We start from the raw sequence: 9,309 nt of genomic DNA, 5'->3' as shown, positions 1-9,309 counted from the left end.
GTTTTTTTGAGAACAAAAACTATGTTGCTTTTCTTCTTTGTATCCCTAGAACCCAGCCAAAATATATATATATGTATGTATGTATTTTCGTCCAAACCTGTGATTTCATCAGTCTAATGAATTCCCTATGTAAAAATATCTTCTACTTAGGAAGACTGCCAACTTAGCACATTGTAGGTGCTTAATAAGTATTGGTTGATTCTGGAGAGCAATTTGAAACTATATCCAAAGGGCCATAAAACTATGCATACCCTTTGATCCAGCAATACCACCACTAGGTCTGTATCCCAAAGAGATTTTTTAAATTAGGGGGAAAGGACCTATTTGTACAAAAAAATATCTATAGTAGCTCTTTTTGTGGTGGAAAAGAATTGGAAATTGAGAGGATACCCATCAGTTGGGGAATGACTGAACAAGTTGTGGTATATGAATGTATTGGAATACTGTTGTGCTCTAAGAAATGATAAGGAGAATGATTTCGGAAACACTTGGAAAGACTTACATGAACTGATGCAAAGTGAAGTGGGCACAACCAGGAGAACATTATACACAGTAACAGCAATATTGTACAATGATCACCTGTGAATGATTTAACTGTTCTCAGCAATACAATGATCCAAGACAATTCCAAAGTACTCATGATGAAAAATGCTATCCACCTCCAGAAAAAAGAACTGATGGAGTTTGAATGTAGATTGAAACATACTATTTTTCACTTTATTTTTTTCATGGCCTTTTTTTTTGGAGGGTTTGTGTTTTCATTCACAACATGACTAATATGGGAAAAAAGTGTTGGTTGGATTGAATTGAATGTCAGGGCATCTTATTTACTACCAACATATTCAGGTTTGTTTCTGATATATTGAGGGAGGGACAAAGATGTGGAAACCTCTTTTTTAACTCTTCTGCCCGAGGCTATATAATCCATCTGAAGGAGGTAGTATAATATAAGACATGACCTAGGTTCTAGATTGGCCTTACTCTGTGATATGGAGCAAGTCTCTTAACTTGTCTGGGCCTTAGTTTCTTCATCCTTCAAATAGGAGTGAGACCCTGTCTGTCATCTCCACTGGTTGGTCATAAAGAATCAAGACTTCTATGTGAAAGTACTAGATAATTAAATCTTTGAATTTAGAATTGGAAGTCACCCTAATAGTCATAGTCATTTGCCTCCAAGAAGGTAAGGGATTAGAGATGCTCTGAGACCCAGAGAAGGGAAATGAGTTGCCCAATTTCATATAGCCAGTTAGTGGAAGAGCTGAAACTAGAATTCCCAGATACATTGCCTGAGAGAGCCCATGGTCCTCCATGGCTCACCAAGAGGGAGCTACCATAGACCCAATCTTCCAAGGAAGTTTTTCTTTACTGCTGTACACACAAAGACCCCTAACCCGCCTCTCCTTCCTTTCCTATTCCATTTGTTCCCAAATAGGCCAGCTTGTTCTTCCCACAGTTAGGAAGTCAAACCAGTTCCGTCCCCACCCAGGCTCATCAGGCAGGTTTGTCTGCCTGGGAAGGCAGCTGTGTAAGACTGGGGGACCTTGGTGCTGCCTATGCTTCCCTTGGGCCAGAACGTCAAAGAAATCCAGGGAGCCTGGAGACAGGGAAGCTAGGCCTGTGTATCTGTTTGCTCCAGAGGGTTAGATAACAGGATATCGGGAGCTCCAGCCTCTCTCTGTGGTCCATGTCCTTGAAGGGGACCCTTCCCCCTAGAAGAACGAGGAGGACAAGCTGCCACAGGAAAGGAGGAAGAAGGCATGACGATAGAGATGAGTCAGAGCATGGGGCCCAGCGGGGAGGGAGCTGGCCAGAGTCATGGGTTTGCTCATTCACAGCCCGTCATCTGTGCTTGGGCAGGCCTGGCCTCTTCCTGGATATCTTCCTCCGTCCCATCAGCTGTCACATCTTCTGAAGCACATTGCAGCAGTACTCACTGTCTCTGCCTCCGAGGACAGGTACAGTAGGCACTTTGCTGATTTTCCAATGGGGTTGTGGTTTCTTCTGGGTTATTGAGGGAAGTGGGGGGTGGGGTGGAGGAGAGAAGGAAGGAAGATTAAGGGCAGGATCTCTGCTTAGGAGTTCTTTTTAATTAATTAGTGGTGACTTGTTTTCTTGAGTGGGGGAAGCTTAATTATCGTTGCTTATTGTCTTCCCTATTCTTGGGTACTTTTCTTAATAGATGCTTGAAACCTTTCTGTGCTATAGTAGAAATGCACTGGACTAAGGGTGGACAGATTTGGGTTCAAGTCTCAGCTCTTACCCTGACAAGTTGTGTGACCTTGGGCAAGTCATTTCATCTCTATGGGCCTCAATTTCTTCCTTGAGTTAGACTAGGATTAGGGCTTCTTAACCTAGGACTCATGAACTTTTTTTTTTTTTAATGCATAAATATATTTGAATGTAACTAGTTTCCTCTGTAATTCTCTATATTTTATTTAATGTGTTTAAAAACGATTCTAAGAAGGGGTCTTTGCCAGATTGCCAGAAGAGTTCATCACACATACACACACACACACACACACACACACAAAGTTAAGGCTGTTTGAACTAGGTAATCTCTAGTATATTTTTGGGCAACCAAGCAGTACAGTGGTTCGAGCATCAGGTCTGGAGCCAGGAAGACTCATCTTCCTGAGTTCCAATCTGGCCTCAGACACTTACTAGGTGTGTGACTCTGGTCAAGTCACTTTACCCTGTTTGCCTCAGTATCCTCATCTGTAAAATGAGTTGGAGAAGGATATAACAAACCACTCCAGTATCTTTGCCAAGAAAACCTTAAATGGGGTCATGAAGAGTCAGATATGACTGAAACAACTCAACAACAGCAATATATCTTTGGACTTAAATGTTCTGTGTTCTAAGGGGCCTTACGTATCTGACTTAAGTTCTAGGATCCCTTCCATTTCTCATGTTCTGTATCCTAAGACCTTGTCCTGAGCTCCAACATTCTGTGTCGCTCTGACATTTTGTAATCCTGGAAGCAATCCCCTTCTAATTTCACCAGTGTGTCTACCCAAAAAGAACATGAAATGGCTCTCAAATGAGTGAAATTAGCATTCTCTTCTATTCCCAGAAAATTAAGGGGTTCCTGACCATTAGAAAAGTTATTTCTAAGGTTGGCTAATTTCTCCTTGGAAGGAGAAGTCAAGATTCCCTTCTTCCGAGGCTTCTCTGTCCTTGTGTTTTGAATTGAATCTTTGGGTTTCTTGATGGGAACTCACCAGTACAGCCTATGGAGTCTCACAGAATCATAATATCTTTGTACTGAAAGTGGCCTCAGTAGCTATTGAGCCCCATTTGAATCTGAGCAGGAATCTCTTCTATGGTACCTCTGACACAGAGTCATCTAGCTTCCACTCAAAGACCTCCAGTGATGGAGAACTTGTTGTTCCTCAGTGCAGTCCATAACATTTTAGCTACCTCTATAGGAAGACCCGTTTTCCTGAGTTTCAATCTGGCCTCAGATACTTTCTAACTGTGTGACCCTGAGCAAGTCACTTCACCCTATTTGCCTCAGTTTCCTCATCTGTAAAATGAGCTGGAAAAGGAAATGGCAAACCATTTGAGTAACTTGGCCAAGAAAACCCCAAATGGGGTCAGGGAGAATTGGATACAACTGAAAAAATGGTTGAACAACAACAAGAAAATTTTTTAAAAGTCCCCCCCACCCCCCAATTGAGCTCTTCCTCTCTGCAACTTTTACCCATTTTTCCTTGTTCTGTCCTCTGAGGTAAAAGGGAACAATCCTATTTTCATGTTACAGCCTATAAGACTCTTGAAGACAGCCGTCAGGTCCCCTGTAAGTAAGCCTTCTCTTCTTAAGGTTAAATTTTCCTAGTTCTCAAATACATAGTCTCCAGGATGGGAAGTAGCTTCTCGTTAGCAAAAGTCAGCAGGAAATGGCAAAGCACTCTAGTGTCTTTGCCAAGAAAACCCCAAATGGGGTCACAGAGAGTCGGACACAACTGAACCGACTGGGCAGCAAAAAAAGGGACTAGGTAGGTGACTGGATATCAGGAACTCCAACCTCTTTATCTGTGAGGCCCAGAGAGTACTCAGAGGGTCAGATGGCAGATTGGCCCCTCTCCATGCAGGCTGGGTAAAAGGACCACATATTTGGGAAATCACAAAGATCCCAGATTTTAAGCTGAAAGAGACTAGTATAACTAGTACAACCATCTCATTTCACTCCCGAGGTCCAGGAAAGTCAAGTGATTTGTTCTAGGTAATAGAGGCAAGAAGTGGTAGAGTCGGGATTTAGACCAGGATGTTCTTATTTCGAATCCAGGACACTGCGCCAAGGTGCCTTTGTGGGATAACTTAAGTCCTTACCATCTTGCTGTGAATGATTTAATTGATTTGTTTGGTGTAGTGGAAGAAGGAATATTGGGTATCTAAGATTGTGGGGACCTTGGGAAAGCCACTGAAAAACAACTCATTTATACAGCACCCTATAATGTAGGTGGTGTAAATAATATTATTCCCATTTTACAGATGGGAAAACAGAGGTTTAGTGAGCATAATGGGATGATTTGAGTGCTAGAATTAGAGAACTGAGAAACTTACCAGTCCAGTGACTTTGGGTGAGTCCCAGGATCATAGATTTAGAGATAGAAGGACAAACTATTATTAACAAACAAACTTATTGACAAACTATTTCAGTGTCTTTGCCCAAAAAGCCCCCATTGGGGTCACAGAGAGTCTGACATGACTGACCAATAACCACCTTTAAATTCCAAATCCAACACCCTTTCCACTGTACCACTTAATCTCTCAGCCTCAGTTTCTTCATATGTAAAATGGGGATAATGATATCTAACGGACTTCATTCACAGGCACTTGTGAGCATCTAATGAGATCATGTAAAGTCCTTTTCAAACCTTAAAGTGGTACATAAATGTTGTTTATATATTGTGTTAGCTTATTGTTAGCATTGCTCAAGGCTACATAACTGGTAAATATGAGAGCCAAGACTTGAACCCAGGTCTTTTTAACTTTCAAGAATGGTGCTCTTTCTATAACATACCCTGTTGCTTCTAGACCAGAGTCGAACATACAGCCAGCAACCCTCTTCAGTGCCGCAGAACCAGATTAAAACATAATTGGGAAATGCTAAACAAAATAAATAAAAATACAATAGAACATAGATAATGTTAGTATGTGGTTTTCTAAGTTAGTTATTTTTTCAGTCATGTCTGACTCTTCATGACCTAGAGTTTTCTTGGCAATGATACTGGAGTGGTTTGCCATTTCCTTCTCCAACCTATTTTACAGATGGGGAAACTGAAGCAAACAAGGTGAAGTGACTTGCACAGGGTCACACAGCTAGTAAGTGTCTGAGGCCAGATTTGAACTCAGGAAGATGAGTCTTCTTGCCTCCAGGTCCACTGCACCAATGAGGTAGAATTAAAAACCGGATAAACCTGGTTTTAAGGGATTATGTTCATTGACTCATTTAAAGAATATTCCTTGAGCCTTACCTTAGTGCCTCTGAAAGGAATATGAACTATACAGGTTGTGCACTGCCGTGGGACAACATCTATTTTGCTTTCTGTATTAGCACTGGTGCTAATACATGTTTGGTTGGTTGATTATTGATGGGGGTGGGACTGACCTGCTGTGTGACTTTAGGTGTCTGGACCCCAGTTTCCTCACCCCTAAAACCCACATGGATCAGAGTTGCTGAGCTTCCTGGCGCCCTTCTGCTCTGAAACTGAGGATTCTGTGATTGTTTTCCTCCTAATGCCTCACTGTGAAGGGGTCAGGGAGAATCAAGAAAAAGAAAATTAGGATGTAAGCCCCTGGATAGCAAGGATTGCTTCATTCTTTGTATTTGTAGGTGGGAAGCCATTGCCTTTGGGACAAAGTTTCATTCTTCCATTTATCTACCCCTTCTGGAAGGGCAGCTTTGGCATCTGGCATTTGGAAGCAAGCGTTTATTAGCACTGTGTTAAGCACTTTACAGCTGGGTGGCATAGTAGATAGAATGCCAGGACCTGGACTCAGGAAGATTCATCTTTGTGAGTTCAAATCTGGCCTCAGACACTTAACCAGCTGTGTGACCCTGGGCAAATCACTTTACCCTGTTTGCCTCAGTTTCCTCACCTATAAAAAAAGCAGGAGAATGAAATGGCAAACCACTCCAATATCTTTGCCAAGGAAGCCCCAAATGGGGTCACAAGAAGTCAGACATGACTGAAAAACAACTGAACAAAACAAATGTCACTTTGGGTTTTTTCCCACTACCATGCAGTTCAGAAGAAGGTCAAACTACTACCTTACTTGATCCTCCCCCAGCATTCTGGGAGTTAAAGAAGGTAAGTATTATACTCATTATATGAGTGAAGGAATGGAGGTCAAGAAAGGTGAAATAGCCCAGGGTCAAACTCAATAGAAATGGGGCCACTGCACCATACATAAAGATCCCAGTGGGCCTCATTGACTTAGAAAATCACATATTTGATTTTCCACAACAACTCTGGAAGGAAGGTATTATTATTATCCCCATTTTATAGTTGAGGAAACTGAGGGAGATAGAGGCTACGTGACTTGCCCAAGGCCACATAGTTAGTAAATGTCTGGAGCTATATTTGAACCCAGGAGATTTCAAAGCCAAAACCTTCATCTGGAAGCCAACCATGCCATGGAAGGATCATAGATACTGAGTGGGATGAGTCCTCTGAGGCCATCTTGTCCATCTGCTACATTTTACAGATGAGGAAATAGAAAACCAGAGATGAAATGACTTACCCAAGGTGACAAAAGCGTATGGCAAACCAGAATTTGAACCAGAAATATAGTCACCCCAAATCTTTCACTCCCAAGCCTCCACTACTGTCCTAGTTCAGTCTCTGCCACTGATTAGCTGTGTGACCGTGGTTAAACCACTTCCATTTGGTGAACCTACTTAGCCTACCAATTCATGAAACGAAGCATGTGGAAGCGTTTTCAAAGAGATAAAGCGCTACATAAATGTGAGCTATTATTAGTTATTAATAATATTACCAATTATAATGAACAATGTTATTAATAGTCCAAATCCTACATATCTACTTCTCTCCTTTAAAGGTACTATGAGGACCAGGAGGGTGGAAGGGAAATGGACTCCTCTTGGAAAAGCCTGCAAAAAGACACTATTCCGAGCTTTCTCTTGTCATGATCAAATTGGCATATGGCGGTCAGTTTGGGTCACATAATCTTTTAAGGACTTTGATAAGCTCTAGAGTACGAAGAGAAGGGCAATCAGGTTGGTCAAGGACCTGGAGATCTAGCCATATATGGAAGAGTCGGAGAAGTCATGGGGGAGGGAAGACTAAATGTTTGAAGAACTGTCACAGAGAGAATGCATTTGATTTGTTTTGGTTGGCCCAGGAGTGCAGAACCCGGAGCAAGGCATGGAAGTTGCCAAGAGGCAAATTTAGGCATGACATGAGGAAAAAAATTCATTCTGGGTGGAGCTGTCCAGAAGTGGAATTTATTTCCAACTCAGTCCAGGTGCATGCTGGACCCCAAATGCAAAGTCTGGCCCAAGTTCAAGATCTAAAAAGGTTGATTCAACTCCGCAGATTTGTGAAACACTTTTTTACAACATACAAACAAACTCTAGGAAAAGCAGTATAAACACTTTAGTGTAAATAGGGGCAGCTCTCCAGGCCCCCACCTAGGGGTATATGCAAAAATCCATAACAACAGCCTCCCAGTGAGAATAAACAGCTCATCAGATTGGAAGGGTTAATTAAACCCTCCCTCCTCCCTCCAGGTTCTAAGGATTCCCTTCCTGAGAGGGCCTTAGCTCACTCCCATTCAGGATCCGGTGGTGACCAGAGGGCTATTCACCTACTTTAAATAATTAAAGCTGCTTAGTCTAATCACTCCCTTAGGGCCTAAAATCTGGGTTTAAGGAACAAAGACCCCGGCAACCACAAGTGTGACCCCTTGTTGGATTAGTCATAAAGAGAATTCTTTTTCGGGTGGGTCTTTGGGGACTAAACTGGATGGGTTGGGCTAGATGGTCCCTGAGATTTCCTTCAGCTCTCAGATTCCAAGATTCTTTGGGAATAGTCCTGACTTCAAGTTAACACTGCGTTTTTCACGGGGACATAGGCAAGTACTTTTCCCGTTTGGGCCCAAATGTTCTGGTGTCCATGCACTAATCCCACCCATCTCCTGGAGAGGTGAGGGAGTAGGAGTGGGACAGGTCTTCCATTCTATGCTAACTTCCCAGCACTGTTGGGACAATCTGTAGAATGGGGATAATACTTGTATCATCTACTCTAAAGGCTGGCTGTGAAGGTGGCAGCTTTTGTAGACTGTAAAACATGCTGCAGTCTAGGCTGGTAGATGGAGCCTGGGACTTGGAGTCAGTAAGACTTGAGTTCAAATCTTGCTGTGGTCACTCACTAGTGGTGTGAACATGGACAACTCTCTTTGCTTCTCTTAACCTCAGTTTCCTGAGCAGTAATGGGAATGCTACCTGTAATACCCACTACAACAGAACATTGGGACACCCTATAAAGTGCTTGGTAAATCTTGATGAGCTTTTGTTTTGTCTTGTTCAGTTGTGTCTGATTCTTCCTGACCCCACTTGGGGTTTTCTTGGCAAAGATACTGGAGTGTTTACCCTTTCCTTCTCCACTCATTTTACAGATGAGGAAACTGAGGCAAACAGGGTGAAGTGACTTGCCCAGGGTCACACAGCTAGTCAGTGTCTGAGGCCAGATTTGAACTAATAAAGATGAGTCTTCCTGACTCCAGGTCCAGCACTCTATCCACTACACCACTTAGCTGCTCATTACTAAACTGTAAAATGGTATATTAATATGAGCTATGACTGTTGTCTCAAAGCTAAAAGGCAGCTCGGAGATGATTTAATCCAGTCGCATCATTTTGCAGATAAGAAAAAGGAGCCCCAGAAAAGGGAAGTGATTCACCCAGTGAGTTTGTGGTGGAACCAGGCCTCTAAGACATTTTGTAAGGCTCTTTACAATGCATTAGTTGCTTAACCCCTTGGGAGGTAGTTTGGGATTACAGGATTTGGACTATTTATCTCTATCATCTCTATCTATCTTTGTCCATCTATCTATCTATTTCTTTATATCTAGTATCTATCAACCATTTTCTATCCCTATCGTTTGTCTATTTCTTCATCTATTGACCTTTAGCTAGCATTTATCAATCTATCATATTGAACTATCATTACCTATCTCTAGCTTCTCTCTCTCCCTGCTCCCCTACTTCTCTCTCTCTGTCTCTTCTCTCTCCTCTCCTCTCTTCTCTTCTCTTTCTGTTTGTGGTTTTTTTTGGGGGGGG

The 9,309-nt window shown here is 42.3% G+C and overlaps 1 protein-coding gene across 2 annotated transcripts in view; it reads left to right on the top strand.

Moving 5' to 3' along the window:
* Positions 1 to 1,811: 1,811 nt before the first annotated feature.
* The window catches only part of TMEM40 (transmembrane protein 40), a 27,235-nt gene continuing 19,737 nt past the window's right edge, over positions 1,812 to 9,309 (top strand). Inside the window, exon 1 of one of the 2 annotated variants that reach the window (XM_027864136.1) lies at positions 1,812 to 1,955. The gene's annotated coding sequence lies outside the window, so the exon portion shown is untranslated. The remainder of the gene's footprint in view (positions 1,956 to 9,309) is intronic. The other variant, XM_027864137.1, reaches the window with a different exon arrangement.

This window comes from Vombatus ursinus, unplaced genomic scaffold, assembly GCF_900497805.2.
Source record: "Vombatus ursinus unplaced genomic scaffold, bare-nosed wombat genome assembly UNPS02014773.1, whole genome shotgun sequence".
Classification (NCBI taxonomy): domain Eukaryota; kingdom Metazoa; phylum Chordata; class Mammalia; order Diprotodontia; family Vombatidae; genus Vombatus; species Vombatus ursinus.
This window is presented reverse-complemented; position numbering and strand designations above follow the sequence as displayed.